The sequence below is a fragment of the Callithrix jacchus genome, chromosome 13 (assembly GCF_049354715.1).
Source record: "Callithrix jacchus isolate 240 chromosome 13, calJac240_pri, whole genome shotgun sequence".
Lineage (NCBI taxonomy): Eukaryota > Metazoa > Chordata > Mammalia > Primates > Cebidae > Callithrix > Callithrix jacchus.
The window spans coordinates 49220372-49246140 of NC_133514.1; the positions used below are offsets into that span (position 1 = coordinate 49220372).

The 25769-nt window shown below is 49.4% G+C and overlaps 1 protein-coding gene across 14 annotated transcripts in view; it reads right to left on the reverse strand.

Moving 5' to 3' along the window:
- Positions 1–24125, reverse strand: part of LDLRAD4 (low density lipoprotein receptor class A domain containing 4) — a 436878-nt gene extending 412753 nt beyond the window's left edge. For 5 of the 14 annotated variants that reach the window (XM_035270492.3, XM_035270491.3, XM_035270484.3 and 2 more), the window contains exon 1: positions 23631–24125. The gene's annotated coding sequence lies outside the window, so the exon portion shown is untranslated. Of the gene's footprint in view, positions 1–10009; positions 10244–22386; positions 22953–23630 lie in introns of those variants that run through there. The other 9 variants (XM_078347667.1, XM_008979459.5, XM_078347671.1 and 6 more) reach the window with 5 other exon arrangements.
- Between the last annotated feature and the right edge of the window lie 1644 nt (positions 24126–25769).

Consider the following 25769-nt stretch of genomic DNA (forward strand, 5'->3'; position numbering starts at 1 on the left):
GAATCAGTGGATGGGTGGATAGATGGATGAATGGGTGGGTAGGTACATGGATGGATGGATACAGGAATGAGTGGGTGGGTGAGTGGATGGATTGGTAAGTGGGTGTACAGGTGACTGGGTGGTTGGATAGGTGGGTGGGTAGAAAACCCTGGGAGGGTGGGTGGGTATACGCTGATATAGTTTCAAGTGCTGTTCCCATATTTTTTTTCACTAATCCTCCTTGTAGATTGAGAGATATTCCAATGATCACACTACAGAAGTTAGTGATGTGCCCACGGTTAAGAACTGGAAATGGCAGAGACCTGGGACAGCTCAGCTCCTTGGCTCTCACCTCCAAGAGGCCCGGCCTCCCACACCATGCTGCCCACAGAAACGTGGGCTACTCCCTGGGAAAGACGCTGTAAAATGCTCTCAAAGAAAACATGGCCTGATTGGAAAACTAAGATCAACTGGAGTCAGACACTATGCCTTTAAGTGCTTCCAGCATAAAAAACAGCCCCAAGTCACTCAGTGGCTACAGAACCAAGGGACATGGAAATGAAGGCACAGGGGCAGAGCAGATGCCAGGTGCAGAGCAGGCTGGCAGGGAGAGGAGCACCCAGACCAGGAAAGCTCCTGCCAGCACAGGACATGCCCACTGTATAACAGCTGAAACCCAGGTTGGACAGCTAGGGTCAGAGCTATGTGAAAGGCCAAAGCTGTTGGATAAGATTTAAATAAACTACTTCAAAATTACTTTTCTTAGAGTTAAGTAAAACGGTACACCTAATGGGTACAACATATCCTATTGAGGCATTGATACACTAAAAGCTCAGACTTCACCACAAAGCAATATATCTATAAAACAAAAGTGCACTTGTACCCCATAAATCTAGTTTTTTACATTTTTAATTAAAAAGACAACAATGAAGAATGGCTTGCAAAAAAATACCACGTTTGCATTTAGTTCTTATTTCTTTTTCTACATACTATACAGACTACAAAGGATCTTAAAGGGTAAAATATTACCAGCCTCTGTACTATTGTTCTAAAAATCCATCACTAGTAAGTGCATTAAAGTGGTTTTTCTATGTCAAAGTGAAGTCCATGAAGCCCTTGCCTGCCTTACCTTAGTCAGATCCACTAACCACCCAGCCCAGCTCCAGGCCTGAAACCAAAGCACCAGCAGGAAATAAACAACCTCCTCAAGGAGCTTCCTAAAATCTTAACCCTTTAACTGGAAAATGCAGATGATCAAATCAAGCACTGGTGACTGGTGGTATGGTTATTTGAAATTCCCTTCTTGGGTAAACCTGAAATACTGGAATACTAAACAAAATCGTTTCAATGAATTTCCTGCAGATGTGAAAACAAAGGGATTCCAGTAAGCCAACAAGTCAGAAGCACTTCCTTGGTTTAATGAAGCTCTGTTCAATTGTTTGCTCTTTCTCCTAGAACCCCAATCTTTTGCTATTATTTTCAGATGATGTGTGGTATTTGTTTGTGGCTGGCTTTACATCACTCTGGAAGGAAGCCAGGTGTTCATAAAACAGGCCGCAAAATCCTGCGCCTGCAGACCCACACCCCAATGGACACTAGCCTCGCCATGATGATGCATGTGAGAAACCCGCCCCAGTTTGATATCTGCAGTACTTAAGAGTCTGAGACATGAACCCCACAACATTTTTTTATCACAGTAAAAGATATTAGATGCACGAGATAATACAACAGTCATCTGTGCAATCCTGATCTCCAGCAGGAGTAATTATGGCATAGGACACATTTCACGCATATCCCTGTGAAAGCAGCATCTAGGACGTTCAGTCAGGGAGGGGACTGCAGGGACGGAGGAGGATTCGCTATGAAGGCAGAGCACCCTGCAGCTGGAGGCTGGGACAGTCAACACTACATTGTCAGTGGTCAGTCAGAAGAAGGAGCTAGGAAGCTGCCCCTGGAGTCCCAACAACAGCAGTTTTCAGCAGGAGGCCCAGCCTTCACCTGCCGCTCCTCTGCCCCTGCGTCTGTCCCTCGGACACACCCTCAGTCCCACCACGCTGATGCCCACGTAGCCTGGGTTTTGCTGTCTACCTCCAGGCAGGATCACTACTCCATTTCAGTCCTCGGCATATCAAGACATTGTGTACGGAGTGATGATGAGCAGGAGACCTGCTGCAGCACCTGGGAGCCACGTTGGAAGCCTCCGGAATGAACTTCCACATGTACACACACAGTGAAAGCGAAGAGCAGGCTCCAGGGCCAGTGTGGAACTCTACAGTAGTTTGGGTCTTTATAAACCAGCACCCTATGCGGTGCCATGTGAGGTGTCCTACAGACACAAATAAAGCCCACCTGGGCCAGGGGTAGTGGCTCACGCCTATAATCCCAGCACTTTGGGAGGCTGAGGCAGCCTAATCACCTGAACTCAGGAGTTTGAGACAAGCCTGACCAACATGGAGAAACCTCGTCCCTACTAAAAATAGAAAATTAGCCGGGCGTGGTGGTGCACGCCTGTAATCCCAGCTACTGGGGAGGCTGAGGCAGGAGAGTTGCTTGAACCCGGGTGGCAGAGATTGCAGTGAGCCGAGATTGTCTAGCCTAGGCAACAAGAGCAAAACTCTCTCTCAAAAAAAAAAAAAAAAAAAAAAGCCTGACTCAAGTAGGGTAGGGCCAATTCTTTCTTACGCAAAAATTGTAAGACTAGACCACAATCCATCGTCATTCCTCCAAAGCTGCTATCTCATTTAGACCACTCATCTGGCAGTCATTGAAGACTGACTATGTGCTAGGAGCTCTGGGGGGCACCTGGAATACCAAAGTAAACAGATAAGTCCCTGATCACTAAGTTCCTGGTCTATGAGGAGGCCAGATGCCTTCACAGCCCATTAGAAAACAATGGTGCACATGCATACACACACATGCACACAAACACACACATGCAGATACATACACACACACGCACATGCATACACACACAAGCACATGCACATGTACACACATACACATGTGCACAGAAGCACACACATGCACACACATATATGCACACATGCATAGCACACACCTACATGCACATGTGCATACAAGCACACACATACACACACATGAATACGAGCACACGCATGTACACAAGCACACTACAGCCACACTCTGAGGACGCACAGGGCAGCAGGGACCTCCAGCCCAGGTGTTGATGCTGTCTTGGAGCGCCTCAAGGCCAAGGAAAGCTGAATCAGCACCTCTCAGGCCAAAGAACCCACAGGATGGCCATGGGAGAGCCGAGAAAGGGCCCAGGGAGGGGTGTGAGCATGTGTGGGGGAGGCGGTGTGAAAGGCCACTTCTGCTTCCCTGCCACTGACTGGCAAGGACACCGGGGCCCTGGGCCTGCAGGTTCACAGCTCCTGCTGGATCAGGGGCTGAGCATTCTGAAAGTGGACCCTGCGAAACTGAGGAAGCCTCACGCTGCTCTGTTGGAAGGTGAATGTGTGACTCTTTCAAAGCACCCTCCTCAGCAGGAGCAGGGGCTGGGGCTGTTGAATAGGAGTAGGATGCCCATCTCCATCACTGAAGTGGGTCTGGGGTCGGGTCTTTCAGAAGGCTGGCCTAGTTATTTACATAACGTGCAATGAGTTTCTCTGTGCAAGGCCATTCAAAACATGGAAAAACCAAAGAAATATGTACACACTTAGGAAAACCCTTCCTTGGCCAAACAGGAACAGGGACCCTATGACTGGCATGGGAAGAGATGCATGAGCCAGCACGCTGCCAGGAGTTCCCCATAAGTACACACTGCAATTCAAACAAACAGCACAGTCAGGAACTGGGTAAAGGCTGGCCACAGCACAAACAGCTACAGTCGCAGCCTCTGGCTCCATGGCATCTCACAGCCAGTACAGCCTGCATGGCCTAGGCCACCATGGAGCAAACCCCGTGGGCCACAGCTGGAGGTTTGCCAGCCGCCAACTTGGGTCTCCTCTCTTTCCAGGCCCACCAAGGACAGCCACGGCATCTGCGTCTGGTTCCCGGTCCGTGCTGTGACTAGTGCGGGCTTTACAAGAAAGTGGAATGGAGCGTAAATGAGCGCAGCCATTCTAAGCCTACTGAAGGTCTCTCCAGCTGGATGGCTGGCCCAAGCCCCCTCTGGACAACTGCTACTTTCATTTGCTCTAAGGCTCTATGATCATTAATACCTGTAATTCATTCTGACTAATCAAAATTCATCCTGGTTAATTCACTAGCTAATTAGAATTTAAAAGAGTGTCACAGCCATTCAGGCAAGCTCATTTAGGAGCTATTGAAATCCTCACACAAGACGTAGGTGAAAAGGGAGAGGGAGTCTGTTTAAACTTCTAAGTGGCCCCTGCACTCCTCTTTGTTCTCTCAAATCCCTGAGCTCAGCAGGCTAATCTCATTGGATTAGCTGCATTAACATTTCCAGTATCCTCTCCCTAATACCAGGCCCCTCCACCCACAGGCTTAGAGGGTCACAAATGTTCTCTTGAGCCCTCAGTTATAAGCAGCAATCTTTTTTTTTGAGACGGAGTCTCGCTCTGTGGCCAGGCCTGGAGGGCAGTGTGCAATCTTAGCTCACTGCAACCTCTGCCTCCCAGGTTCAGGTAATTCTCCTGCCTCAGCCTCCTGAGTAGCTGGGATTACAGGTGCACAGAACCATGATGAGCTAATTTTTGTATTTTTAGTAGAGGCAGGGTTTCATCATATTGGTCAGGCTGGTCTTGAACTCCTGACCTCAGGTGATCTGCCCACCTTAGGCTCCCAAAGTGCTGGGATTACAGACGTGAGCCACCCACCTGGCCTTACAAGCAGCAATCTTGATGCCCCCTCCCATCAGAACCTCAGCAGGAGCAGGGGCTGGAGCTGTTGAGTAGGAGCAGGAGGCATCTCAGTGAGCTCCCTGGGAACATGACATTACAAACACACATTTCCACACAGAAACACAGGCGCAGTCACCACCCAGGAGAGGCTGCCTGTTTGTAGGCTCTTCCCCAGCCACTGAGTCTCTCCAGGATCCTAAAAGTAACCCAGGTTTGCTGCAAACCTCAGAGAGATGTGAACCCAGGCTGGCAGGGCTCTATAGCCCATGCCTTCTGGCCTGCACCATACCTTCCCTCAGTTCTGTGGGGGCTCAGTCCCACATCTGCACATTCTCCCACCCAGTCTCCCAAATAACTCAGCTTATCACAGAAACAGCACACAGAGTAGATACAGAAATTCTTCCTTTGTGTCAACACTGATAGCCCAAATAAAGAAGGCATCAGGTCTATCCAATAGTGTTTTAAGACACTTTGAAATCATAAAATATTGCATGGCACACGCACCTCTCATATCCTTCTAGCTGAGCAAAAAAATTACCAACAAGAGGCAATGCATGAAGGAGACCATGCCTACAGCAGAATGTTTTTTAAGAGGGGGCTCCTCCTGGTTTCACAATAAACCACATCCAGTCATTGAGCAATCTGTCTCCAGTTCCAATCCTGGAAAATAAGGAAAAGAAATCCTGGGTTCATGCTTAGGTGGCTCTGTGATCTCATGCCCTCCAGACCTGGGAAAGGCAGACATTGCAGCAATCGTTGTTAGTTTGCAGCTCCCAATAGGTCCTAGGGGGTTTAGGTGGATTTTCAGAGCAAGCTTGTGGGTAAAGATGGCTGGGACAAGCCTCACTCCACTGTTCACTTCCTTCACAATCAGCCCAATTGCCATAACGTCACAAGGAGGCAGACACGTTGACCCTGAGAACCAGGAGGCCACCACCAGACTCTACTCCAGCCTCCCATTTTAGAGATGAGATATCAACAGCATGTGACCTCAGACAAAGTGCTAAATTCCCTAGACTTCAGTTTCCTCATCTGTAAAATGAGACAGATCACTACACTTCCCAACTTCATAAATGAATTACATGGGTCAAATGAAAAAACACGTGCAAAGTGCTGGACAATGATGCCTCCATGAAGGGGGTTCTCCACGGGGAAACTGAGGTCATGGGTCTTGAGTGATCACAGTGCCTGGTACAGGGCTGTCACACAATTGTATCCACTGAGGGAATGGATCTTTGGTTGCTCAGGGGTCAATGCTACTTGGAGACAAAGCTAGGAGTAAGAATTCATATTCCCTGAATGTCTTCCAACTGCTTTTCCCATTGAACAGATCATTCCAGTTCCACTTGACCCTGGGACCAGGAGTGAAATTATCACCTCTGTTTCCAACACAAGAACAAATCAGCCACTCAGTGCTCACTGCCCACAAGCACATGAACCCACAGTACCTTCCTTGGTCCTAAGCATATGAACTAGAAGCTTTGGGGACTAACAGATCATCTATGGTGGCCTCACACATCCATATCCTATCAGATCACAGGAAGAAGTGGGCAGGAACCAGTGACCCTGCCAGTGCCCAGGACATCGGTGATGCACTTAGTCCCCTGCATTTCACAGCTGGCGCCTGCACCATCTTATCTGACAGTCAGAGTAACCCTACAAGCAGCCAGATATCATGACACCATTTCCAAGATGAGGGAGCAGGACTAGGACTGGCCAAAGACCACAGCCCAGAACAAGAGCAGGCTGGCTTCCAGAGCCCAGGCCAGCACATCTAGCATGGGTCTTATGAGTCGGGGCCTCAGGGACAACCCAAGATCACAAAGAAAGAGATGCCTACTGCTTCTTAAGTCACTGTGTTTCATTCTCCATTAAATATAAAACAGAGCTCTACCTGTACACATGATGTCCCCAAGCATGGTCCCTTATGGAATGTAACAACCTCATCTCTAAATTGAGATGGAACCACACTGGTTCTAAGCAAGCCTAAGGAGGAAATAAGTCCACAGTTCAGGGGACAAAGCAAAGGGGAATGAAAACACAGCCTCAGAAGAAGATGTCAACACGTCTGCAAAAGAAAATTAGTTCCAACCGTGATCTCAAAGTATGACATGGAACACCGTGTGCAGGAGACACCTCCATTCCAACAGCAGGTCAGAAACCCTCCAGACTGAGAAACATGGACTGAGCCCTATGCGGGCAACGCTGGCACCCAAAGGTAGCAGAGGGTACAGAAAGGGTTTAAAATGTTTTTCTATTGTTACATCAAAGTAAAATGATGGTTCCAGGGAGGAAAGATGGAACAGTGCTTCTCTGCGTAACTGTTTCCACATCTAATGAGAAACTCTGCTCTGCGCAAGACTGCCCAGCCCAGCTCAGGAGCGACGGGTGCCAGATGGAACCACTCTCTGTAGAGAGTAAACCTTGCTATCCCCATAGCAACTCCACCGCGCTTCCAAAATGCTTAAAAAGACACACATCAAATTGTTTTCCACAATTTTTCAGAAAGTGACTTTTTATTCCACACCCTTAGCAAATCTAGTCAACTGGGAATTTTCTCATTATAAAAACAAGAACACATGATCATTGCAGCAAATATGGAAAAGATGAAAAGACAGAATTTTTTAAGCCACCCTTAGCACTATATGCCAAGACCTCTATTTTTAATGTCCTGGTATATTTCCTTCCAGTCTGTTAGCCAGGTGGAGGTTCAGATAGATTCCTAACAGAGGCAAGGATTGAAGCCCAGCCTGCAAGAAAAGCAACCCAGCCCAGGGCTGGATGTGCACTTCGCCTGGGGCAGAGCTGCAGATGTGTCCTCAGACCGGCAGGGAAATAAAGTCGACTCATCCAACCAAGGCTGATCCCACATGCAACATGGCTAGTGGTCTATTACATGGGTTAAAAGCCATCAGTAGAAATGAATTGCTATAGTCCTCACCACTATTTAGAATGTGTGTGTGTTCTTTTTCAGGTTTTTCTCCTTCTTCCGCACTTGTTTTTCACAATCCTTGTGGATTTTAAATCCAAGGCAACAAAACTAATACTGGAATAAAAGCACAGTCAGATGTCTGGAGGGTGAGTCAGACTTCCAGGTAACTGCTGAACATTTCGTCTTCTTTGAAAAGATGGAAAAAAAGATTCACAGACCATAATTTTCTCTACTTTGAACTTTTCCTGATCCCAAGAACAGTTAAAAACAGCTTAGGAGAACCAAGGTTATGACAGACACATATTGCCTAAAGAGAAAACATCTACATATGATTAATTTAATAAACTTTAATGATCTGATGATTTTTTACAGCTTGATAAATTGGTTTCTAAGCAAATAAATAACTAATTTATCTAAAATATATTTAGCCAGCAAGTTAAATTTGAGAGGAGAGAAGGGAAGGGCAAAAGTTGGTCTGAAAAACAGTTGCTTCTCCTGGTTTCTAGTAGGTAGTTTGCTTAGGAGAAAACAGTAAAATAAGAATGGAATGTAGGTGAGTAGCACTCCATGGGGTGCGGTGGGGCTCTCAGAAGGAGTGCAGCCTCCCCAGCTCATCTCTCTCATGCTGCTCATACTTCAGCCTTTCTGCAGGACTTTCTGTTTGCACTGAGGCCTGCCCTGACCCATAGAGGCTCAGGTGAGACAGCTTCGCACCCACACCTGGCACCCAGGAGTCAGCAGAAGGGAGAAGCCCAGAGCCCCATCCAGGCCTGCAAGTCTGTGAACCTGCCCACTGTCCTCCCCTGGCCAAGGCGCCTGCTCCTAAGTCCATCTGTTTATTCGATGAACAGTTCCAGTGGTCTGATGCTGGGCCAGGACAGGGACGAGATGATGACTATCTACCCTCCTGGAGCTTACAATGACCAGGCCTGGTGCAGGAGATACAGGGGCCAGGGAAGGCCTCCTAGGGCAAAGCCAGGGGATAAATGTGCACACCTAGGGAGAGTTTTGGGCAGGGCAACTACAGAGGCCTGTGGGGTGAGGAGGTGCGTGGATGAGGAGCCTCAGTGGGAGGGAAGCCCAAGGGGCATGGGACATGCCAACAGGGATCAGGAATCACAAGGGTCACTTGCTGCTGCATCCAGAGGGGAGCATTGCGGGTGGAGAGGATGCCATCTGGTCAGAGGCCCTGCAGAAACCCAGGGAGAGAGGACACATCAGCACTGCTGGTGGTAACAGCGAAAGTGATCAGATTGGTACAAACACTGGAGGCAGAAAAAAACAGGAGTCGACCATTGACTGGGCTATAGGGAAAGATGACGAAAGTATCCAAGATGTGTGGCCTAAATGACCTGCAGACAAGGATCCTGGTGACTGGAATGGGACAGTGAAAGAGTGACAGGGCTGAGGAACCGAGGGTCAGGGAGAAGCAGGTTGGGGAGTAAGAGTTCAGTTTTAAACATGCTGGCTTGGAGGTGCCTATGAGTGAGACGTCCAGTACACAGGCAGGTGTAGGAGCCTGGGGCTTGGAGTTCTGGGCCAAGGTCCTCTATGGAAATACACAATCAGTCTCGATAGTTGCAACACAACTCTGGCCTCCAGGCTCTCTGGCTGTTATAGGGTTCTAGGCTCAGAAACCTCTCTCCACTGACAGTTAAAGGAGAGACCCCATTCCTCCAGGCTCTGGAGTTGGTAAGCAGGTTCTGCTCTCAGGCTGCATCACCCCGAGAGGGAGGGAAAACAAATGCTCAAAGACATTTTGCTTAGAGAAGATTTCCATAAAACAGCACCAGACACAGTGACAAACAGGTCACAGAATGGAGAATATTTCCAATAAGAGGGCACCGGCTTCCTTAGCCCACTTCCAAACACAGCTCTCCCACCCCTTACTGGGTTCTGAGCAGTGGGCCCCTCTGCCAACCCAAGAGCAAGCCAGAGGGTTCCTTGATGTCTTGCCACCTCTCAACAATCAACAAGCCAATGCATTTGCTACATCACAGCCAGCACTACATCAACCAGAATCAGAGAAATTATATCTTAATGGCACAGCATTTGCCTTCTTAGCAGCCAGTGACCCATGTTTAAGCAGACGCAAGCGCATCTCATCCCAGTTGTGTCCTTCGGGGCAGGCACCTGCAACAGAGGTGGAGCCCTTGGTGGCAAGCTCTGCCCCTACTGCACTGTGTGTGGTGACAAGCAGGACCTCTGCCATCGTCTGGAGTACACATTGATCACACAACTAATTACCAGGGGAGATCAGAAAGCTCTTCACCTGCCACCTAATCATCTGAACAACGAGCTGAAGCCTTGGTCATGAGGATGCTTGCTCTGGCTCCCTTCAGGGAACCAGGAGGACCACACCAGGGAGAGCCAGCAGATGTGGCAGCTTTCTGTCCTACCGTCAGCTTCGGTTCCAGAGCTGGGTTGGGGACAAGCATCCCTGCCGGCATGCACCTCTCCCACATGAAGTTTCCAAGGAGCGTGGCTGCAGGCAGCGCCTCCCAGGCTGTGGAGGAGAGAACAGGAAGCTGTGAAGCCAGTGTGAACTGCACGAATAGCTTCCACTTGGAACGCAAGCAGGGGATGAGAAGGCTTGGCAACCAGAGCAGCACAGTTAGAGCCGCAGACAACAGTGAATAGCTGAGCTGGGAAGGGACATGGTGGCAAGAGGTGACACAGAGGCTCGTGGAGCACAGCGGCGGCCTGGAGCAAGGGCTACAACGTGGGGCAGCAGGAGCCACCAAAAATGGCCAGGTGGGGAAGGAAGGCGATTTTGTTGAAAGGGGAGAAAATGGAACTGAAGTCAACTTCCATCCACAGTAGAACAACTTGTACCAAGACCATGTCAAGCTCAAACCATGCCAGGCAAAAAGGGGCACAGGCTGCAGACAGAGGTGGGAGACAAGTGGGACAGACAGGAGAAGGGCCACACTGGCAGACCTACCCCACTGCTGGCACCAGGCCGAGTCTCTGCACTGGTCAGGACCTAGGACATCCTCCTAAGTCCCACAAGCTCGCCCAGAAGACACTCCTCTAACAGGGAAGAGATGGGAGCAGGCCCCTGTGGTGGCTCCAGCCTGTACCATACTCGGCTGCACTACACCACGCATGGCCCACCAGGAGAGGGCTTCACGGATTGCCCCTTCAGTGTCCTTGATGTAACTATGTGTATCTTCAAATTCAATTTCTAGTGCTATACCCTTGACCTCCCAAAATGACATCAACTGGGTGCCTGCCCAGCCACCAAGATGCCATCCCTGGGACCAGGGGCCTTCAGAAAACAGCCTGCCACATGCCTTGGACAACCACTGAACATCACTTTCTAATTAGATTTCACACATTAAAATAACATAAACTCTGACCTGAATTCCTCATTCAGCTAATAGCCACATCAGAGAAGAAGAAATAAATCCATTAATTATACTTCTGTGTACATTTCATTAATTATTTGTTTCTTAAAGCCAAGGAACATGAAATTAGATGTTGTCTGTGAAAAGCTTTAAATAGTTACACATGTTTTGCAAATAGAAGGCATTATTATTCCCATGACAAAGTGATAAACCTGGCTTTCTGGAGTGAACCACATGAAGTATGAAATTTAAGCATTTTGTGAAATGTAAACAAATATCAACTATTAAAGCTCTGTGGTCAAGACAGAGATCCCCACTGCAAACAATTCCATAGGAATCAAGGTAGGTGTTCTAATGGGCTTGTTTTTCTTTACCATTCCTGGCTGGTTGATTTGGTTTTCTACAAAGATGGAAAAAATACTCCACACAAGAACCAGACTCACGCTACCTCAGGCTGGGCCACAGTCAGGAGGAATGGTGACCTTAAGGGCGAGGGCCGCCTGACATGCTCACCAAGCACAGTACCACGTGCCCTGGCTCACTCCTGCTCCTACAAGCCTCTGGCCTTTCTGCATACGCCCACTTTTCACACGAGCTATGTGTCAGCTGCCATTTCTTCTCGAGAAAAATCTGTCCAGACCTCTCTCACCCTTCTCCCTCCCGCTTTCTCCCACACCACCTGCCTTCTGCCTCACCCATAGACAACTACATGCCTCTGAACTTGAAGATGACACTACTGCCCATGGTGCACATTCCATGAAGGCAGAGAAAGAACCTTCACTCACTCCTGCAGCCCCGAGGCACCCTGGATGTCCTAAACAAGCTTCATCAAATTACAAGTCTCCATTCTTATAAGTGCACATGGGCCCTAAAAGGGTGCCCCTGTTCCAAGCATAAATAAATAATCTCACCCTCCTGAGGAAGATTTCTCCACACAAATAAAGCAGTCCTATCAACATTTCTCATCACCAAACTGGTATATACAATCCCTCCCAGACCTGCAGATCCCTAGTTTTCTTAAGCATATACTCCTACAAGCAAAAAGGTCTAAGCAAACAGGTCATGTATATTTACTTATAAATTATATATTATACACATATACTATGGTAATAGTACACTATGCACATAATACCCAAAATTTAAAATAATAAAACAAAATAAGTACACACGCTCTAGTATTTTCTCTCTGCAACCCACTGACCTCGAACACTCTTTCTCTGTTTGTCCACCTAAGAAAAAAACTGTTCTTTCACCAAGTCTCAGCCCAAGGTCCATATCTCAATCCAGCCATGCCGCTATAACAAAATACCTTCAATGGGGTCATTTAGAAACAGCAAAAATGTGCTGTTCTCAGTTCTGGTGGCTGAGAAGTCCAAGATCAAGGTGCCAGCAGATTTGGTGTGTGGTGAGGGCCCATTCTTCACAGATGGTGCCTTCTATGAGTCCTTGAGTGGTGAAAGGGGTGAACAAGATCCTCTGGTGTCTGTTATAAGGACACTGACCCCACACATGAGGGAGGAGCCTCGTGATCTAATCCCCTCCCAGAAGTCCCATTGCTCAATACTGTCACACTGGAGTTATGTTTTCACTGAAGAGTTTCAGGGACACACGAACATTCAGACAACAGCATTTGGTCTCCTCCATGAAGTCTCCCTTGACTGATCAAAGTACACTGATCTCTCAGGAAGCCAGGAGACAGTGCATCTACCTACATCTTCCTCTGTCTCCCTGGTGCAGTCGTTAGTCCTAGGTAGCAAATGTGGGCATATCTGTCTTCTGCCCATTTGTGGACAGAGTTATGTCTTTATCTTTGTACCCCCAGTGCCTAGTGCATGGACGTCCTGAGTGCTCCATAAGAATGCGCAGAGGAGGAAAGAGTAGAAGGAGAGATAAGAGAGGGAGCAAGGGTAGGTCAGGGCCACCACCTCTGGGCCCGGGGGCCTCACTCTCCTTCACATCTTGAACAACTGCTTAGTTCAAGATGTGGTTGTGAAACTGCTCTTACTTGCTAATTGCTTCCAGCACACAAAGGCTATCTTCTCCTTGGTCTCTATGCCCCCAAAAGGCGGGAACTGGGTCTCTGACTGTGCCAGCACAGGACAGATGCCTGCCGAGTACACACTTGACTCACAAGCTACCTTTACTGAGTGCTTGCTGTGGTAGCTGGCCTGTCCCACCTGATCTGCATATTATGATCTTATCTAATCCTCTCAAAAATCTACAAGGTGGGCAAACAGCTATTTCAGAGAAGAGTAAACTGAGACCTAGAGAGTCAGTCACCTTCCCCAGGTCGCACAGCCTCCGAGGGACCCGGCAGCACAGGGCCCAGAAGGGACAGCCAGAAGGATGGCTGAGCCTCTGCCCATGCCAAGCCCTCGGGAAGCCAGGAGACAGCGCGTTCACTGAATCCTCCCAAGCACACTGTGGACGACGAAGCTCCCCCACAGCAGTTGACACACAGGCTGCGCTTCAGCCGGGCACTGCCTCCTGGGTGGGCCCTATGGGGACAGCTTCCTCCATGCAGATGGTAGAAAACAAGACCCATTCCCTCAGACACATAAATGTGCCCTGACTGTAAAACTCCAACATACAAACAATGTTACAGCAACCAAAGGATAAGGATTGACATTAGAGGGTAAGGCACCAAGAGTCCCACCAGATAACAACTGCTCCACTTCATTTAAAGCTCAACTTCATCAGAAAACAAATGTCGTGATTTTTCTGGACTAAATTTACTACATATAGCTAGTTGTGACTGCACATACACAACATTTATTATTTTTACATTACTCTTCAGACGAAAAAATGCAAAATCCCAGGACCTCTAGCTTAGAAGTAAACAATTTTGAATGTCATATTCAATATGGAGGAAAGGTAAGTGTTTGGGGGGTATGAATTTTTTTTTTTTTTTGTATAGACAGAGTCTTACTATGCTGCCCAGGCTAATCTCAAACTCCTGCTCTCCAGTGATTCTCCTGCCTCACCCTCCCAAAGTATTCATGTTTGTAAACATGAGCCTTGTGCCTGGGTGAGGGGCTCAAGATTTATCTGAATCTCCAAAGTAGCAGAAAAACAAATGTTCAACCAAGCCAACCGACTGCCGACATTTCTTCCAGTCCTGCACAATGTATCCAGAAGGCCCCTGTACTCTCTAAGAAAGCAGGGACTGTGTTGTAGGAGCAAGCCAAATAGCAAGGTCAAATCAGAAAGAAATCGGTTAGCCCCACACACCTCAGCCAATAACAAATACGAGGTGGATTTGTCAGGCACTCAAATCCCCCAGGTCAATGGCAAGCACCCTCACAGTGACATCAGAGCCACTGCCTTGCTGGGGAAAAGCGAGAACCGCCAAGGACTGTGGCAGAAGTGTGTTCCCCAAAAGATGCTGAGGGACCCCACTGGCCAGACCACTGAAGGACTGCCACCTCATTAGCAGCCTTTAGCATGCCCTAACTCCGCTCCACAAGCCTCCTCATCTCATCTCCAGCCTTTTGGAATCCGTCTCCAGGGCCTCAGGACTGCCACAGCTGAGGGTAGGTGTGCACCTGGGACAGAGTGTGGTGCTGACAGCAGGCCTGGTGGAGCTGAGAATAACCCAGTCTGCGGTCTCAACCCAGGGAGATGGGGCATGCCATTACCAGCTGAGCTTCTGCCATCTGCACCTGCAGACACACCTAGGCACCTCTTTGAAGGCTTTCGCACAGAATACAGAACTGTGCTGATATGGTCAGGCTTTGTGTCCCCACCCAAATCTTACCTTGACTTGTAATCCAAATTATAATCCCCATGTGTTGTGGGAGGGACCTCATGGGAAGGGAATAGATCATGAGGGCGGGTCCCATGCTGTTCTCATGATAGTGAGTTCTCCTGAGATCTGATGGTTTTATAAGGGGCTTTTCCTTCCTTCACTCTGTACTTCTCTCTCCTGCTGCCAAGTGAAGTAGGACATGTTTGCTTCCGCTTCCACCATGACTGTAAGTTTCCCGAGGCCTCCCCAGCCATGTGGAACTGTGAGTCAATTAAACCTCTTTCCTTTATAAATTACCCAGTCTTGGGTATTTCTTCATAGCAGCATGAGAACGGACTAATACATGTGCCTACCAGGTCCTGCGGGGCCTGCTCACTGTCCCCCAGGCAACACCAGGTGGAGGAGCAACCCTGGTACACACCAAAGAGCAGGTGAGCACCTTGCACAGTACATGGGGGTCTCACCACCCGATGAGCTCAGGTCCCTGTGAACAAAACCACAATGATCGCAACCAGCCCTAGAGAAAGTAATGCCATCCTGCTCCCTCCAGCATGATAAGCACCCTACATTCCAACCATTTCCAACCCCTCAGTGAAAGAGTGTCTTTAATTAGTTCATCACCACCTGCTAAAGTGATTACCCCATGAAGTATGGAGGAGAATCCATCATGAATTTTCTGTCTGCATCCTTGGGGGCAAGACTAGCAAAGCATGTGATGCCAAAAGGGGTCATCTGAAATGAAGAGAAGCCACTGAATAAGGTATGGTAGGGCTATCCAAACAGCCAGGTGCTGACTCCACCCCCTCTCCAGGCCCTCATTCTCCATTTCAAGTTGAAGGCTACCCCTAAAGAGGGAGGATGAGGAGGCTGGGGGGAGACCAAGAGCACCACCATATCCTATAATTTCATTTCCTCCATACTTCATGATTGTGTCCTCTGCAGAGGACCTCCATGTCCTCTGCAAATGAGCTAAAGTTTTCAGCTTTCCTCCAAGGCCTCAGCCCTTCCAGAGTTGCAGCAACTATGAATGGTGCCTGACCTCCCAAGCTGTTGCTCCTGAAGCTTGAGAGAGATGAAAAAACCACTTTAGTAGGTGGTGATGAACTATGGCCACCATATCCCATAATCTGTTTAAAGGACATGTTATTCGAATGTGTATTGCCCTGCACCTACCTGAGTAGAATTTAATTCGAATTTTAAAAAGCACAGAGGTCTTACCCCACCTGCTGGGATCATCCACAGACATGATGTTTGGCCTTAACAAAATTCTGGCAAACAGCAAAACTCTTTTCGTCAATGATCCAGATACAACGTCAGATTTTTGAAACAAAAAGATGGGAAAAAATTTAAACATCACATCGTTTACTGCCAAATTTGCAAAGGGTGCAGTCACCCTCTTGTCTGTGGGAAATGTAAGTTGCCTCTCTCATTCTGAAAGCCCCATCTGGCAATATTTTCAGAGGACCCCTAAAAGTCTTATACCTCCCAATTACCCTTTTAAGAATCTAGCCAAATAATGTAAAAAAAAAAAGAAAGAAATGGTCAGGTCAAGCACAGTGGCTCATCCCTGTAATCCTAGCACCCTGGGAGGCCAAGGCAGGCAGACTGCTTCAGCCAAGGAGTTTGAGACCAGCCTGGGAAACATCACAAATCCCAGTCTCTAAAAAAAAAAAAATAGCAAGGCATGGTGGTATCTGTAGTCCCAGCTACTCAGGAGGCTGAAGGGAAAGGATAGCGTGAGCCTGGAAGGTGGGGGTTGCACCACTGCACTCCAGCCTAGGCAATAGAGCAAGACCCCATCTCCCTTTTTTCAATTATAAAGCTATGTAAGACATTTCTAAAATAAAAAAATTAAGATGTTCAATGCAGTCATATTCATTACAGAGAAAACTGGTAAGAGCCTCAATGTCCTAAAACTGGTTTTTAAAAATAACAATATAACCACAGAATGGAATATTATACAGTCCAGAGGTGGGATTTTTGGGGAATATTTAAATCACATGAAAAATGTTCATGAAAGAATGCTAAGTTTTTTTAAAAGTACATAAATGGGCTAGGTGCAGTAGCTCATGTCTGCAATCCCAGCACTTTGGGAAGCTGAGGTGGGCAGATCACATAAGGTGAGGAGTGTGAAACCAGTCTGACCAACATGGCAAAACCTAATCTCTACTAAAAATAGCTAGGTATAGTGGCACATGCCTGTAATCCCAGTTAGTCATTTTAGGAGATTGAGGCACAAGAATCGCTTGAACCTGGGAGGTGGAGGTTGCAGTGAGCCACTGCACACCCCAGCCTGGGTGATAAAGGGACATTCTATCTCAGCACAAAAAAAATAAATAAACAGAGAGACTCTTAAAGATGGGATAACTTTTTTTCATTTTTTAAGAAACTGTAGTGCTCTTTGTCCTGGGATGAACTGGATCCTTCCAAGTGAAGACAGCTGGCGGGGTCATTAAAAGCACATGCCCCCAGACTCAGGCCGTTGGCTGCTCTTCCTCTAGTCCTGACGTCATCCCAGGAACCAGGAAGTCACACTCCCCCAGGATACACCCAGAGGTACTGCAGAGAGGCTGGTGGAAATGGTTTTCAGGACCAGTGCAGAAGAAATATCTGGCAATACCAACACTCCTGCTGATTATTGCTTTGTCTTTCTCTCAAGGAACTCAAGGGATAAGGTGGACAGAGACAAAGCTGCAATGGACCAGTCCTCAAAACTGAGGTTCTTGCCATAGGCAAGACAGACAGAGAGAAGAGATTAGAATTAAAAACAGGGGAGGGAGTTGGGGAGGGAGGGCCACAGCAGGGAGGCAGGAAGGACAAAGCCCTGAGCTTGCTGGCTGGATAGAGTCCCAGTGGGACCTATATGGGGACAAGAAGAGAATGGCACCCAGCCACCAAGTGGTCCCAGATGAAGAATTCCTGACCCAGGCCCCACCTCATCTAGCTCCAGAGGCAGATCCCAGAACCTGGAGCCAGACTGTCTAGGCTGCTCCACCCTTTATTCACAAGCTGGTGACTCTGGGCAATGTCTTGATGTCTCTGTAAAATGGGGATGGCAGAAGGACCCATGTAACAGGGCTGCAGTGAGGATTAGATTAGTGAATCAGTGTATGGCAGCACTCAGAACAGAGCCTGGCACACAGGAAAGACTACAGAAGCACTTGGAGCTGCTGTTATTATTGTCTGACCAAGTGCCCCTGTTAGAGGTCAGAGAGCCCTTTGGAAAGCAGCCTGGCCTCCTATAGCCTCTCCTGTGACTGCCTACGGAAGCAGTGAGACTTTCCCACGGAAATTCCCTTGCAGCTCTATGCACAGGTTGCTGGCCACTGGGGCCACAGACTTTGAGAACAATGTCTGGCTGTGCAATGCGGGCCCAGCCCTCTTCTGGAGAATCCCAGCAGCCAGGCCGGCAGCACACCAGGAAGCCACACAGCACGGCAGAAAGCCTGCCATTCTGCAAACCCCAGAGGCAGGAAGTTGAAGCACACCTGTACAGAGGAAGATCCTCGCGACACCTGGCACAGAGGAACGGCTAGCCAGTGCGGGTAGGAAGGATCTCTTTCTCTCAAGACCTACTTTCAGGAGATTCGCTAGGTCCTTTCAGGAACAGCACAGAGAGGGCACACATACATCGCTCACACCCACCCGCTTCCCCACCTTAACACCACTCAGTCATCCAGTCCCCAAGTCCCATCCGCAAAGGGAAGCGCAAATCATTTGACAGGGGCTCCTCATATGAGGTGGCTTTGTAACACGAGCCGTGTGTCCGCAAACAACTAGGGCAAGACCATTAAGTTCATTACACCTGTCACTCTGCCAGCTGAGCTTCCAAATTGCCCAGATGAAAGTACATTATGCCCAAGGAGTGCCACCCAGGCCCTCCCAGGCCAGTACAGGCTTATCTATCGCAGACAATTTGTTCTCAGTGTCTGCACCTGCAGAAAGAATACAACTGTAAACAGCTTGAAACTTGGCTGTGAGACACTTCAGGCCCTGGGCAGCTAAGAACAAAGTTGAGGTCTCCTGGGAAGAAGCTAGGTGCCTGATTTCCGTGCTCAGAGGAAGAACGGCAGTGTGGACCAGAGGAGAGGGCCTGAGGCAGGGGAGGAGCCAGAGCACCCTAGCAAAATAAAGGACACAGAGTTGCTCCTCGGATTCTACTGCCCTGCAGTAGAGCCAAAAATAAAAGCAAGACACACCCTTTTCACTTCCGAACCGAGGCACAGCATTCTGGGGGGCAGGCAGAGGCCCTCTGCGCAGCTGCACAAGCACCAGGCCCATGAGCGGCGCCCAGCCGGCCGCCGGCTGCAGAGTGCGTTTGCAGTGCAAGCGTGTTGCAGACAGCGGTAATTTATTTATCCCTGTCATGTAACATTAACAATCTGTCTGGAGCTTGGCAAGCACCAACTTGCACTGTCACATAAACTGTCTGACAAACTTAAAGTTTCGTAAATGCTTCTCTTTTTCCAGCAGACAATAAAGCATTCTTTAAAAAAAAAAAATAGTTGTCATCTTTTCTGTTCCTTTTCTGTCTTCCTCTTCCAAAAAAAGAAAAAAAACACATAGGAAGCATAGGAAGAAAAAGGAAAAACCCAACAACAAAAGAACCCATGCAAACAGAAATGATCCCTCAGCAGGATTCTTAACCCTGAACCGCTGGACATTTTTCTGATGTCAAGTAAATAAGTAAATAAATGGATGGGGGGAGTGACATTGTAGGAGACGGTTGAGAGGGGGGTACAGAGGAAAATCTGCAAAACAAAAGTACAGTCATTAAAAATTAATAAAGGGTGTGGACATCCAGACCCCACCCCCGTCTGCTCATGGGGATTGAGCCAGACATTCTGTGTCCTCGTTAAGTGGAGTCTGGCAGGCTGCCGGAGTGTTAGTGGGTTCTGGGAATGCCAATATATTAACCAGAGGACTTTTTGCATACCCTTTAGAGTTTTTATTCTAGAAAAGTCAACCATTTGGCACAGTGCAGCATTATTTTTGTCCCAGAAAGCTCACAGATGCCAATCAAGGAAGAAATTATATCTATATTCTTTGTAATCTCCAAGACCTATCTGGAAAACAAGCTTGGTGGAAAGAAAAGTCTTCACAAAAACAGCTTAAAAGACCAAAGTACCATTTTTAGTGGGAACTCAAAGAAAAGCAATAAAATTCTTAAATCACATAGATATGTAACAACACCGACATCATTTTCAATTCCTCCTGTGAAAGAGGGAAAAAAAGACATTAATTGGAAATCTGAACCCAATATTTTCGCAGTAATTAATAGTACAGGTACTAGCTTCAGTCCTTTGCTTGCCTAACAATGAAGCAAACAATGCCCCCAAAAAATCTCCCTAAAAAGTGGCAGGTCTTGCAGTCTAAATTTTCAAATAGTAGGCAGAACCTTTGCATTCCTATTTTGAAACTTAAGATTCACCTTCCATGCACACCCATAATACAGGTCAAGATGTAATTCAGACTAACGCAGTCCATTTAGGCAGAAAGTCTCTTTGACATCAGAAAATAATGGCTTCCGGGAGATTTTTTTTCTGAGACCTAAAAAAGGAAGGAACAGAGGGAGAGGGAAGGAGACAGAGAACAGGGAAGAAAGGGAAGAATAATTTTGGACTACATGGCAACTTTGCCACTATTCACATTTAATATCCATATGCCTCTAGAGGCTCTGTTAAATATTTCCAAAAATTTTTCCAGATTAAAATGATACACTCTTCTTTTACACTCTTTTATCACTTCTTGAGCAATAACTTCTTTTTCTTTCTCTATTAACTCTTACACAGAAAGGACACATCAAGAGACTGGATAATCCCAGATTCCAAAGAAAGACAAGAAGAAACATGGCAAGGACTACCAGAAGGATCGCACCAGTCGACAATTGCAAGGATTCCTGCCCAGTGCCCTGAGGTGGCTTTGGTTTTACGTGATGACTGGAGCAGTTCCCTCCCACACACCACCACAAGGAGACTTTATGCTGGCTACATGCAAAGAGGTCAGGAGCTCAGGGGTCTCTGCTGGGCTGCCTGCCAGAAATTACCCACAGGGAGTAAAAGTCACCCTTCTCTGACTATGTTTCCCTATAAGGCAGGGAGGTTAGCCCAGAGAAAAAACAGACAGCCTCCCAGGAGCTGTGAGGCTGGTCTGCCAGGCTGCTAAGTCAACCAAGACTACAGCACAGTCCCAAACTGTAAACACCTCTGCAGACGGGCCCTTGCTCTCTGCACGCCAGGCAAGAAAACTATTCTTAGAACACTGTCAGCAGTTGGGGGAAAATAAATATTTGTCTATGTATGTATATACTCCGACGGGGGTGAGGTGGGGTGGAGGAGTCTCAAATGATCTGCCAACAAATTGGCACAAAATCCTTTAATAAGCAGCTGGCACTGGCTGCGTTCCACTGCAAGATTGTGGTCTTGCAAACCAAGCCCCCAAGAGGATTCAAGAGACAGTCCTAAAAACCTGCTGGGAAGAGTCTTCTCCAATGTAAATACAAACCTACACGAACCAGGACCAAGGCCAACAATGGCAAGCTCTTCCAAGGGTAACAGCAGAATGTTAAGAAATTAGAGAGGTCTTTTAAAACAAGGGAGGAAGGTAGCTACAATTCCATTACAGCAAATCCCTTACTGGCATTTACAGTCCCAGCCCTAATTCCTAACAGTGTGTTCAATGTCAATAGCAAAGTGAAGCTCTTAAAACTAATTAAGCTTTCAAAGATCATGAGGAAGTTAGCCCCCTGTTTTAAAAAGCACTGCTTTGCGGGCCATCAAATAGCATTTCAAGGGTTGATGGGAAACCAAATATAATTCAATAAATATACATGGGTAATATTCAGATGTCCTCATTTGTCTGTGTAATGACTTAGATTTGACACTATGATCCTTGACTGAACACAAAGACTATATTCCAGGAGAATTGTGCAGAGTAGAAAGGCAGAGTTACAGATGACAATACACTGGAGTTAAAGACTAGAAAACACAATCCTCATATACAGAATGCAGACATGACTTGATGCATGGCAGTCTTTCTGTGCAGACTTTGCTGAACCTTCTCTGTCATTCTATACTCAGTCCTGAAGCTCAAGGGGAGATACAGAGAGGAGAACGCCATTCTTGGCTGGCCAAACCAGCTGAAAAGACCATTTTTAAAGGGAAGCTTCCCAGCACTAGCCCCTGGAGAAGGCACCAACATCCATACCAACCCAGGACCCTATTTTTGACAATCAATGCTTCTCTCCATCTCTATCCACCTCTACGGCAAATAACTCACTGATACTAGCGCTCAGAACCCACATGCTGTACAGCTACTCTTACCTCACAACCCACAATGCCTAACACACAGTAGGCCATCAATAAATATGTACTGCAATGGTAATTAACATTTAGGAAGCAGCACTGGTCCAGGGATGCGAAGATGCCAAAATAATTAGAAAAGGGAAAACGAGAAGGGACTAGACCAGGACACAGAGGAAAAGAAAAGAAACAAATCAAAATTACCCAATTCTAGCTAATTAAAAAATTCTTTGGGGAAAACAAAAATTACCCTAGTTCAGGCGGCCATGGGTACACAGCAATCGTTACTGTGCCTGGGCAGAGCTAAGAAGCCCTCCTTGTTTTAAAGAGCTTCTAGCTGCCCTGACTGGCGACGAGGTGTCCCTCCAGGTAGGTGACCAGAGAACGAGGTGCTCTCGGATGTGCCTTCTCCGGGTGCCGCCCACCTACCACGCGTCCCTGTCGGACAGAAAACCTCTACTTCGTTGGAAAACCTCCTCCTTTTCCAATTAAAAAAAAAAAAAAGTTTAAAAACAAGCAAATGCCCTCTCCGCCACGATAGCGACTTAACCTAAACCGAGCCCACTGTCTTCCACCGGTGTACTCACAGGGCGCACCCCTAGCCCCACCCGGGGCGGCGCACCGGGCAGGGGTCCCGAGGAAGCCTCCTCAAGGCTGTGCAGGGCGGGCCCCTCCACAAAGGCAAGTGCCGGGCCGGGCTGGGTGCTCGTCGCTTCCTGTTTATTCCACCGTGAGGGGCAGAGAGAAATTCAACACACGCCTGCTTCCTCCGGGGCTAGGAGACCCAGCCTAAGTCCAACAGCAGCCGCCCGAGACAATCGACTTCCCAGCCAATGCCAGGAGCTCCGGGCGGTCCCGCGACCGACGTCAACGCGCGCGGGGGGACCCGGGGGGACGCCGGCTGCAGCGGGCCCGAGGGGCCGGGCAGAGGAGAGCGCGGTGCAGGATGCGGGGCTGAGGGGCTGCGGGGCTTGGCCCGCCCCCTCCTTCCCTCAAACTCCCCAGCTAGGTCCTGCAGGATCTTCCCGCTTCCCGCTGACCTCCAGCCCCCGCCCGCCGCGGCTCGCCGAGGCCTAGGGGCGTCGAAACAGTTGTAGCTGCCACCCATGCGCCCATCCTGGCCTCCCGGAGGTGCAGAATTCAGTCCTGCAACCGCCGGACACCCGGGGCCCCAGGGCACCGGGAAATAGAAAGCCGGGTGGGTGTTGGTGAGGTCCCTCCACCGGCGAACCCCCGCCCGCAGGCCAACGCCAGCCCCCGCCGTGTCCACTGGCAAGCCCACCCAGACGCAAGCTCACAGACCTCGAGCGCTCGGCGCCCGGCCGCTCCCTCCTGCCCCAGCCGACGGCGCAGGCTCGCGGACGTCCAGTCCAGTTCCCAAAGCGTCCGGTCCCCGCGTCCCCCGCCCCACTCGGCCACCCCTCCCTCCCGAGAGTGGCTATGAACTTGGGCCAGAAGCCGCGACCACGGCGGCCACCTCGGATCCGCACTCACCTGGGCTGCCCCCCGGGAGCGGAGGCTGGGACTGCCCGCAGTGCGGCTCCGCGGCCACCGGCCCTGCCGGCCAAGGGGAGGGGCGCGGTGCGGGTGGCGGTGCGGGGCGCGCAGCAGGCCGGCGGGGAGCGCGGCAGGCCGGCGGGGAGCGCGGCGCGCCGGGGTTCTTTAAGAGCCGAGGACCTCACCCCCGGGCCTCCCCCGCGCTCCCCGCCCTGCTTCTACTTTCCCAGGCACCCGCAGCCTGTCTGGCGGCGGTGGCGGCGCTTCTCAGCGGCTCTCAGGGAATCCCCAGCCGGCCGCGGCGGCGCGCTGAGCAGGCAGGGCCAGCACACTCGCCTGCTCGTCCCACCGGGCCCGGTCCTCAGCCACAGCGCGGGGAGAGAGGGGACGCGGCTCTGCGGCCGCCGGGGAGGTGTCCCGCCTCCAGTCGCCGGAGGGGGGAGTGTCCCGCCTTCCGCTGCCGCCGCCGTCTGTCTCCAGCCGTGACTGCGCGCCGCGGCTGTGTCTGTCTCCAACTCCTCCAGTCTCTCCTCCTCCTCCCTACTCCGCTGTGGGGGCCCGGCGCGCGGCCAGGCAGCGGGGACTGGGGCCGCCGTGGCGGGAGTTCGGGGATCGCCAGCGCGCAGGCCGCGCTGACCCCTGCGGGGGGCGGGCCCGGAGGCCGGGGGTGGGCAGAGGGGAGGCGTGCGGGCGCTGAGGCAGCGGGACCCCGGGCCGTACTCCTGCCCGGGGCTCGGGCTCGCGGGGCGCGCGCCTACCGCCGGCCGCACGGGGAACTCCAAGCCGAGCGCAGAGTCCGCAGCAGGGGCGCCGCGAGGAGCCGACTCGCCGCCCGCAGGCTGGAGGCGGTCTCGAGAGGCGGGGGTGCGTTCGAGCACCGAGTACCTCGCAGGCTACGTGTGCACCGCGGGCCGCGGGACCTCAGGCGGCTGCTCAGAGACGCGGAGTCGGGCGGCAGGACACTTAGGGTCAGTGCTTCGGTAGCCTTGCGGAGCTGAGGGCTCCTCGGACCCCACCTAGTCACCCCCTTAGTATCCTGCCCTCTTTAAAGGAAATGGCTTCTGCCTACAAAGCCGGGTAGATTCTTTGCGCTGTGACCCTGTCTCCTTGAAGGACCTACGTCTGTGAAGACAGTTTCCGACCTGACCCCCGCCTGAGTGCAGGCAGTATGCCATTTTGTTCTTCAGAAGTACATGCATTGTCCCCAGCCAACCCTACCATGTTTGATGGGGATTGGTTACTGTCAGAGCATATGGGTATTTTAACCCAATTTTATTACAGTCACCAAAATTAGTTCCCCTCTGCCAAAATTAACCTCCCTGCAGACATAACAAAATATAGTATAGTATACTAAGCAGGGGTTTCAGGCTGGGTTTAACGTAGATGCAGTAGATTAAAGGAGTGAACATTTTCCACTGTCCTCCGACACCCCCCAAAAAAAGTTGTACAGCTCATATTTCCATAATATAAGAGAAATGAATCTTTTTTGAAATCTACGTTCTGTCTCATCTAATTTGTCAGTAACTTTTTAGTGAAATATTGGCTGAATGCAGCTTCCCTTAAGCCCTCAGCTCTCAGCTACGGTGGTAATTACCGCTAGCCTTTCATCGGTGCTCATATGTGATGTAATAATAAATACCATTCACGGAAAGCTCTGTCTGTGCTAAGCGCTTTACATGGATTGTCTGATTGAGTCCTCACAATAACTGGGAGCTATTACTTCTCCATTTTACACATGAGGAAGTTGAGGCTAGAAAGCTTTAGTAATTTGTCCTCAGACCACAAAGAGATGGTCTAAATTCCGAACTAGCTGTATAGAAAGCTGGGAGCTGAACCAGCATGCCATACTGCCACCTACCTACAGCAACGCTGACATCAGTTCTTCAGCTCAGCCAGCAAACCAGCCAGCATCTACCCTGTGCCCAGCACCAAGCCCGCTCCAGCTAGGAATGCCCAGGTTCTGGTCTAATTGAGAAGCTTGTGGCACCGGAACTTTGAACCTGGCTGCCTGGATAAACTTTTTTAAATGAGCAATAAGCTGATAAGTGCTTCACACAGGTTATCCTAATCTGACAAGCATATACTTGGTTTGTATTTAATGTCCACCAATGCAAAACACACATGCTTTGGGGTTAG